The sequence below is a fragment of the Nyctereutes procyonoides genome, unplaced genomic scaffold, assembly GCF_905146905.1.
Source record: "Nyctereutes procyonoides isolate TBG_1078 unplaced genomic scaffold, NYPRO_anot_genome, whole genome shotgun sequence".
In the NCBI taxonomy this organism is placed as follows: domain Eukaryota; kingdom Metazoa; phylum Chordata; class Mammalia; order Carnivora; family Canidae; genus Nyctereutes; species Nyctereutes procyonoides.
In genome coordinates this window covers 41,156,504-41,166,243 of record NW_026575146.1, presented here as the reverse complement: position 1 = coordinate 41,166,243, position 9,740 = coordinate 41,156,504, and the positions used below count along the sequence as shown (strand labels likewise).

Here is a 9,740-nt window from a genome sequence, read left to right as displayed (position 1 = left end):
CAGCCGGAGGTTTAGGGGTAGTGGCAGGTTTCTGCCAATGGGCTCATCTACTTCTGAAGGATGGGGCCACACAAAACCCTTGGGTTCTTTAAATCTTATGAACCAGGTAACGACAGGCACTGTTTCAAGTCTCTGTGTCAAACTAGCAGTTTGCACGTGCAGGTGGTAGTGCCAAGGCGCGGAAAGAGGCAGTTCTGGCAGCAGAGGATAGAGGAGCTGCAGCGGCCTGGCGTTCGCATCTGGAAGGGGTTTCACGTGTGCATGTCCATGAGCGCCCATGCCGGGGGGGGGGGGCCCACCGGGGGGCCCACCCCCACCCCCACCCGTGGATGTCTGTGTGCATCAGAGCAGGTGGCACATGGTGGGCTTCCAGAGCCTCAAGGAGGATGAGGCGGTGGAGTCCACCTTTAAGAAGTTGGTTGAGGACATGGAACCTTCCGAGTAGCCGGCTGTGGAGGGGTGCTCTGTGCCAGGCTCCAGAGGCGCCCAAAGGGAACAACAGGCAGAAGCACCGAGCAGAGGGTGACAGGTGCTGCAACCGTGGAGGCCTAAACTACCGTGTCAAGGAGTGCCAGCTGCCACCCCAGCCCAAGAAGGGCCACTTATGCCAGAGTAGCAGCCCTATGGTGACCTCATGTCCACTGAAGACCCAGTGGGGGACCGGCTCACAGGGAAAGCCAGCCTGCTTCTAAAAGGAGGAAGAAGAGGAGGTCCATAGTCCTGCTCTTGCGGGCCCAGAATTGACCTATAGTGGGAGGGGGCTATCCTTTTGTGATCAGGAAGTTTTGAACAGCAGGTATCAGTGGACAGAGTGGAGGCAGTGGGGACAGGATGGGTAGGGGGCAACTGGCTCTGCCGCATCTCAGGCAGTGGCCCCCCGCATGACCCCATCTTCCCTCTTGGCAGGGGAAAGGGGAGAGGTGATGCAAGTGAACTCTGGCCATGCTCTATCCAGGTTACTGGGCCAGATAGCATGAACCACTGCACTCTATGGGGAGGGACTCTCTCAGGGGGTAAGGCAAGGTTTTTCCACATCTTGTCTCATAATCTGCTCTTGGGATAGGGTGCTGAGGACCATCCCAAGAAGTGGGTTGTGACTGTAGGCACAGAGGTTGTTGGGGGAACAGCTGCAGACCTGCTGCCCCTAAGCTTACTCCCACCCCACTCTGGGCTAATAGCATTTTCTGTATTTGCTCCCTTGGACAACTGCACCATGGGCCCCATTTTCTCCAGGATGCCAACTGTTCTAGCTGTGTGCAAATGATGCATCTTATATATTTTAACTTTGTTTTTGTAAAATAAATATTCTGGTTTTGTATGTTTGTGTATTTTGTGTTACAGAATTAGGGGTGGTTCAGAGAAGTTAAATAACTTGTCCAAAGTTATACAGCTAGAAAGAGTTGGGGCCAGGTTTCAAATTAGTTTGATCTGAGTTTTGAGCCTTTCTTAATAACTCTGCTATATGAAGTTAAACCAAAGTGCTCTCATGTCCAAGTGCTGAGGGATGTGAGTACAGATATGTATTTACTGTGTGTGTGTACAAGTGCACGTATATATCTTTGTGTTCATGTGTGTATGTGTATATGTGCTTTGCTTGTGTATGAAAATGTCTTTGCCCATGTGTGTGTGTTGATGTGTGCTGCATGTTCACACACACATATGCACTTGCCTGCATGTAGGTACACACATGTTTTGTCAACATGTGTTTTTTGTGTTTATGCATGTTTGTGTATGACGGTGTATGCATGAATGCACGTGTGTGTGATTTTATAGCACAGTGAAAATAGAACTGGGAAACCATCTTGGTAAAAATTAAAGCTTGATGTTTAAGTCATGTGTACACATTTGTAATAGAAAACAGCTCTAGGACATGCTAAGTTATAGTCCCAATTAAATGGTTGGGCATCATAGAGCAGAGCCAGGGGCAGTGAGGCATGCTGTGGAGGAGCTGTGCCCACTTCTGACACTCATACACCACTTCATATGGTTCTGAATCCTGAGTACTTGGGCTACATTTTTCTAGGTTAGGCTGATTTTCTTATTTTGGGACACTATGCATTTCTTGAGTTAATTCAAGTGCACCGTTTGAAGTTTATTTTGATTTCTCTCTCTCTCTTTTAATTTCGACAAATGCACCCTTCTCCAGGACCATCCTGGAAAAGGCAGCCAGGCCTTGAGAAACCATGGTAAAGCTATATGAGGTCACAATAGAGTAGAGGCCTCATGATTCCACTGTGGGTTTAAGAAATGTCAAGTCAAAATCTAAGAATGTGAAGCAGAAATCTAAGAATACTCTTCACTTTCTTCACTTTCTTAAGCCAGTAGAATGCAATTATAACATGACAACTGCACGGGTTCATATAGGTCCTCATGTGCATGTGTGTGGATCATGGGTTCTTCAATACTTTATATTTATAAAGCCAAGACACAATGCTGGGTGTTGGGGCATACATATCAGTTAGGAACCTCATGACTGCAAGGTACAAAGTATTAGGACAAAGTATTTTTGGGTAACAAGATTGGGTAGTGTTTGGAGCAGAGGACCCGAACAGGGGTGGGATTTGATCACTGGCATGGTTTAGAATTGTTGGCGCATAGTGGTAATAAAAAGCAGATGGACTTTTAGTTGTTTTTATTACTTTTTTTAAATTCCCTGCAGACCACACATTCCCTGACTACCTACACCCAGGGCAGACTGATCCCCCTACTTGGTATACCACTGCAAAACACCCAGCTAAACAATGAGAAAAAATTCTGTTTCTTATGAAATAAAGTCTGGAGTCAGATGGTTTCAGGGCTGCTTTGGCAGCTTAATGATATCAACAAGGATCTAGAGTCTTTCTATTTCTATCCAAGCTAAGTCACCACCCTTGCCTCTAATGGCCCAGGATGGCATTGGTTGGAGATAAAACAATGTCCAGCCCCAGAGGAAGAGTGTTTCCTCCCAATGTGGGAGGACAAATGAGGAGGGGACACTTTTCCAGGAAACCACTCCAGAAAACTTTGCCACAGATCCCATTGGCCAGGATTAGTCACATGGCCGTCAACTAGTTCAAGTGTTGGCAAATCTGGCCAGCCACCTGATCATGTTTAGCCCACAAGATAAGATGGCTTTTACATTTTTAAATAGTTGAAAAATGAAAAGCAAAATAATATTTTATAACATGAAAATTAAATGTAATTCTAATTTCAGTGTCCATAAATAAAAATGTTATTAGAATATAGCCATATCCAGTTGTTTATGTGTTGACTAGGGCTGCTTTCACACTATAGTGGCAGAGATCACTGTACAGAGACCAAATGTTCTGCAAAGCTGAAAATACTTTCTGGTCTTTAATGGAAAGTGTTTGCTGACCCCTGACGTAGCTGAATAGATGGCTGCGGTTTCTGGCATTTTCAGCCTCTATGATATGCAGCCTGGAGAAGTTTAGGTGACTTAACTAAGGCCACTAAGCAAGTATCACAGCATCTAAGGACAGATATGTTTGGTTTCTCACTTCTTTGCCTATGTTGTCCATCAACTGAATCTTGAACCATGAGATGAACGCATTCTGTTGGGCAGCCTGAGCAAAGCATAGAGTTTAGAAGATACATGAGAGGGCAGAGTCTGATGCAGCTGGAAGAAGACATACTGCAGGAGGTTAGATGAGGGCCAGACTGGGGCGGGGTGGGGGGCTTTGAGAGATGAGCTAAAAGGAAGAACTTTAGTCTTTTGAAGTGGAAGGCTGCTGAGGAGATGAGCAGTCTTCCAAGATGACAGCTCTGACGAAGATGTGACAGATGGAATAAATATGTGGTACAATAGAGTGGATATTCAATATGGATATTCAATAGTGGTTAGTCCCTCCGTCTAACACCATGATTGCAAAGGGATCCCTTCAACCAGCCAGCCCAGAGAGATGCAATGTGGCAAAATGGGCTGGAAGGTGAGTCTTGTTTGGCTTCACTGATTTTTTTTTTAATCGAGTAAACCATTAAACTTAAAACTGCCTGTGAAAATAAGGATCACTGGCATGTCTCAAATAAATAGGAACATTTATTGTTGGTTCCACATTTCCACATGACATAAACTGGTTAGAGTGGAGTTGGGACTGATGTTTCTATATTCTCCATGATCTTTATCCATGTTTATTAGTCCCTTGACATTGAGGTCAAGTATGAGTTGCTGTATCAGTTAGGGTAACATTAGATGCTGTAGCAAATAAACTCTGAAATACCAGTGACTCAATAACATATAGAAGTATATCATGCTACCCACGTAACAATCCAATGTGGGTGTCTCTGGGAATGGATGGGCTTCCTTCATACAGTCAATCATTCAGGGACTCAGGCTTCTATCTCCCTGCTTAGCCATATGAACCTTGGAGTCCTATGCATGCAACTGGTTGATGGGGAAAAGGGCGTCGAAAAAGATCAGATTTCACAATGATCAGAAATAACATATGATAAGTGCTTATGGCAATTGGATTTTTGACCTCTGGTCTAAAGCTAATACATTGATTTGGAACAATAATTTCATGTATATAAAAGGGTTTAGTTGGAGTTGCTTTGATGATTTTTTACTGTTGCCTCGTCACTATGTCTGCATATTGACCACTTCAGCTTTTCTACCTGCTGCTTCTTGGTTAGATACTGGATTTTATTTTATTTTATTATTTTTTGTTGTTGTTATTTTTGGGTGTGTAATAAACTACTTCAAAGCTTCATGGCATAACAACACCCGATCATTTTGTTACACTCAGTGATTCTGTGGTTCAGGAATTTGAGCAAGCAAAGCAAAGCAAAGATGACTTGACTTTGCTCCTCAGTGACTGGGGACTCAACTGGGAAGGCTTGAAAATCTGGAGGTCTCCTTAAATGGCTGGAAGGTAGAATCATCTAAAAGTTCTTTCACTTACATATGTGAAGCCCAGGCTATTTGAGACTGTCAATTGGGGTGCTATGCTATTTGACAGTTCAAATAAGGGACTGACTCATGTGGCATGGGCTTCCTCACAGCATGGCAGCCTCAGGCTAGAATTCTTACATGGTGGCTCAGAATGCCAAGAGCAAGTACTTTTATCAAACAAGGCAGGAGTTCCATAATATTGTATAACTTAACTTTGGAAATCACACAGCATCATTTCTATAGTATGCTATTGACCAAACGGTCACTAGCCAATCTTAATTCAAGATTGATGGGAAGAAGGTAAAAGAAGCAAGAACAAAAACTTGAGGCCATGTTTTAAAACTGAGACAGAATGGCACATTAATAAATATCCTTAGGCAGGCAGCATAAAACAGGTCAATCAACTAAAGGAGTCAAGTTTTGTCAAAAGTTCAAAATATCTCCAACTTGTGGTTTCTGTAATCATGTGTCATTAGCCTGGGGAGATAAAGTGAATGAGAACAATTCTAATTGCTCAAAACCATGACATATGCTCCACATCCCAGGTAATCTATTTAAAAGTCTAGATTTCTTTCTTTGAATTTTAATGTGTTTGACTTTGAGTCAGTATGGAATCCTCCCTCGCCTGACATGTGGCTTCTGTCTGAAACAGCTCTCAAAATGTATCTAAGGCTTCAAGCCTGGCTACAGATCAACTAGGCCTCTTAGATAGGATTTATAATTCTGGATATACTGGATCTAGGACAGGGTCCTCATCCTGGGTCCACAGATAAAATTTAAGATGTTCATGATCTTTTTTTTTTTTTTTTGGTGTTCATGATCTTAAATGGGAACAATTAAATGTTTGTTTTCACTAATGTCAACCCCAAATACAGCATTTCCCTCAATTATGAATCTAGGCAACAAACCCCATTAATATTAGCTATATCCTATGACTCTGAACTTTGCCAGCAAAATAAATCAGTGATTCTCTCATGTATTATTATAGTTATTTCAGTTATCTTGAAATATTGTTTATGTTCATTACTTTGAAATTATGAGTTATTAGAAGAAATAGGTTGTACATGATCAGTCTTCCTATCTACAGACACACGTCCAAAAAAGCTGGACAGTTATCTAGGCAACTCTGCCCCCCAATGTGGGTCAGCCACTAGCCCATGACATCCTTCCTTTTCACCCTGTGACCAGTCACATGCACTGCTTAGCATGCTTCTCTAACCACAGTTGTTAAATAATCAAAACATGGGAGGGGGTAACATTTTGCAAAACTAGACAGTTCAAATGTACATTCGTAACCCTCCATAAGGGTGTGCACCTGTTCTTCCTGGAATTCTGGAGGTTACCATGGGTGAGGATTCTGGTGGGGTTGATGGAGGAGAAACAGAGTGTGCACACAGACACCAGAGACTGGTACAAGCCTGGGTAACACTGATTTGGAAGTCTGGGGCTCTAGCCTTATGGACAGGGCCATGTTGTGAAAGGTGGAGGCTTCACAAAATTATTATTTTGGGAGTAGGTGACGTATGAACATGGCATAAAATTTTAAAGATCCAAAATGGAATTAGTGAAAGTCACTCACCTTACTCCTGCCCCTCAGCTACCCACGTTAGGGGTAGGTAGTGTTAGGGAAGAATTCCCTAGTGACAGCAACTGTTATCAGGTTTAGGGGAGTAACTCTATTATCTATTAAATTTGTATACACAATCAACACATACACATTACACACTACCGTGCCTCCACTATGGCAAGAGCTTCTTAGTTTTTGAATATCATGAAAAAAATGCCTTATATTATAAAAATCAATTACAATAGAAAAATCTCCTCAATGGTTCTCCTTGAGGAAAATTATTTGAACTATTTGTTTTTTAGTGCTTCAGATGTCCAGTTCTGTATTTTAAATAAGATGTATGTATCTCTATTTCTTGACTCACCCACTTTGAATAGGATCTAGTCTTCTCCACTATGAAATGTTTCAGCCAAATCAGCCTACATTAACGAGTGTAAGCCCTCTCTTTGCATTTTTAAAATTAGTTATTCTTTTTTTGGTTATTTTCCATTCTTCTTTTGGTTATTTTTATAACTTTAACAACTGTTGCTTTTATAGCATCAGTATTAATAACATTTGTTTTCTGTTCTATAGATATGATTAATTATTCCATGCATCATCCATATGTCCTTCTGAGTATTAACAATGATCAAAATCAGTACTATTTCATTATGTAAATATTCTTTATTTCCAAACTAATTATTGTGATTGACGTCTGAGAGAAGGAAATAGAATATAAACTATTGCCACCCGAAGCAATATTAATAACAGCTATGTATGGAACTAGTATACATATATAATTAGTATAACTATATACATAACTAGCATGTATGGAACACCAGAAATCCCAATTTATTTATTTTTAAAATGTGAATTTTTTTGAGATATAACTGATATATAACATTGTATAACTTTAAGGTGTACATGTGTTGATTTTGTGCACTTATATATTACAGTATGATTACCATTGTAGTGCTAGCTAACATCTCTATCATATTATGCAATTAAACAACATCCCCAATTCCCCCTATCCTCTGCCTCTGGTAACTCTCTGTTTTTATGAGTTTGGCTTTTTTAGATTCCACATGTAAGTGACATCATACTGTACGGTGTCACTTATAAGCGAAATCTACCGATCCTACTTTAAAAATGAGCACACAGAGGGGCAGAGTATTAAGAAACTTGCCCAAAGGCCACAGAGTGTTAAGGAGAGGAGGGTGGACAGGATTTGAAACTAGGAAATGCAATTCGAAAGCCCATGGTCTTAACCACTACACTGGTCTTGCCTTTCTAAGCAATAAAAGCAAATGGATTCTCTTGCTTTGCAGTCCATCAATTTCCTGTCTCCTAAAATTCTTTGTGGCAAAGCATATATGGAAATGGTTGAAGTAAAATGTAAGAGTAACCTTTGTACCTTTCCCATAACCATCATCCATCCCAAAGGAAACTAATGTTAACACTTTGGTGAATAGCTTTCCAGTCCTTTTTCCTTGTAACTTAATGAGTTCACATGTTCTGTATTTTAACAATTGACTTGCTTTTTTGATTTGGAGATCTTCCCATATCAGCATATAAAAATCTACTACATTCTTTTAAAAATAGCAGTAAAACATTTCTTTATAAGGGTATGCCATAATATATGTAATTACTCCCTTATTGATGAATGTTTGAATTGTTTCCAGTGTTCACTATTACAAACAAAGCAGCCAAGAATAACCTAATCCTGTTTTTTGAGCATGTATGTGTTTTTCTCTAGGATAGGTTTATAGCAAAGAAACTGCTGTGTCAGGCACATTTAAAATTGTGATGACTCTGCTAAATTGTTTCTCCCTATACACAACAGGCTTTCAAATTTATTTCTTCCACATTGAATAAGAATGCTTGATTCTTTATAGCATCTTCAACATTTGAAATCATCTCCCACCTTTTTTTTTTTTTGTCAAGCAAATGGGCAAAAATTTTGGTATCTGATTGTTCATGTGCATTTCTTTTATTATAAATAAGGTTCACCATCTTCTTATTGACATTTCACCATCTGTTTGTTGATATTTGTAATTCTTCTTCTGCAAATTGCCTGTTCATAACTCTTGCTTGTTTAACTATGGAGATACGGGCCTCACAGATTTTTAGGAAATCTATATATTTGGGATAATAATCTTTTATTTAGTACATTGTATATATTTTCCTAAAATGTGTTACGTGTTTTTGGGGTTTATTTTTGGTCACACAGAATTTAAAATTTTTAAGTACTCAAATCTGTCACTCTAATGTAGGATGTCTCCATTAGCATCTCAAGCCCAAAATGTCTAAAATTACCTTTCCCACTGTTCTCCCGTTACCTTCTTCTCTTGATCTTGCATCCATTCATTTCTTCAACAAGTGTTGCAAGGCCTATGGGACACTTGAGTTTTGTTTTTGTTTCTGTTTTTATCACAAGGGTGGGGGTGGCCGGCAAACTTCATGGGCAATGATTTTGTAATTTTTTTTTTAAAGCAAGGGAGTTCAAAGGGATCTTTTAAAATGCAATTATCATGCACTCCACTTAGAAGCAGAAAACAGTAGATTGTGGGGATTGTCTCTTTCCAAGTTCCTGCACTAAAACATCGCAAATTACTAAGTGTGTTGCCTCAGGACAGACTTCTCAACTCTGATGTTGTCAAACTTTATTTGGCTCTCTTTAGCTCACTAATCTCCAATCCAGATCTCTTTTCAGCCCACAGAGACCCCGTTTTTTTTTGTTGTTGTTGTTGTTGTTTGTTTGTTTTGTTTTGTTTTGTTTTATTGTGAGCAAAACAGGAGTGGGAAGCATACCAAAAGAACAGTGCAACCTTCCACATGAACCCAGGGCAGGTGCTCCCTCACTGTGGTTGAAAAGGTTCCTGAATCTTCCCCATGCTGGGTGGGGTTGGGAGGCAAACCCAGGGGAAACTATCAGTTTGAAAAATTAGGTCTCTTTCTTTCCTTCTTGGGATTTTTCTTCATGCTTCCTCCTCCTCCTGGTCCTCCCATTGGTCCTGTCAAGGAAGGAAGCATATTGCTTCATATTCATTCTTTGTCCTCCCCCAACTCCCATGGATGTCCTTTGGGGAGCTCACGACAACTTCTCATTGCAGACAACTTGACAATATGGAAACTGGGTTGACTCAAACCTGTGAATTTCCTTTTCTGAAACCTTAAGATGCCATGGGGTCCCCCAGCTGATTTCATAAATTTGGTGTCACATTGTAAATCAAGCAGCTGCAGAGTGTCCGGAACATCTGCTTGGTTCTGCTATTCTCTTTACGACAAAAGGAAACTAACTCTAAA

The 9,740-nt window shown here is 40.5% G+C and overlaps 1 pseudogene; it reads left to right on the top strand.

Annotated features, from left to right (window-relative positions):
- The first annotated feature begins 310 nt into the window (after nt 1-310).
- LOC129499999 (protein lin-28 homolog A-like) lies at nt 311-839 on the top strand (annotated as a pseudogene).
- Nucleotides 840-9,740: the final 8,901 nt, after the last annotated feature.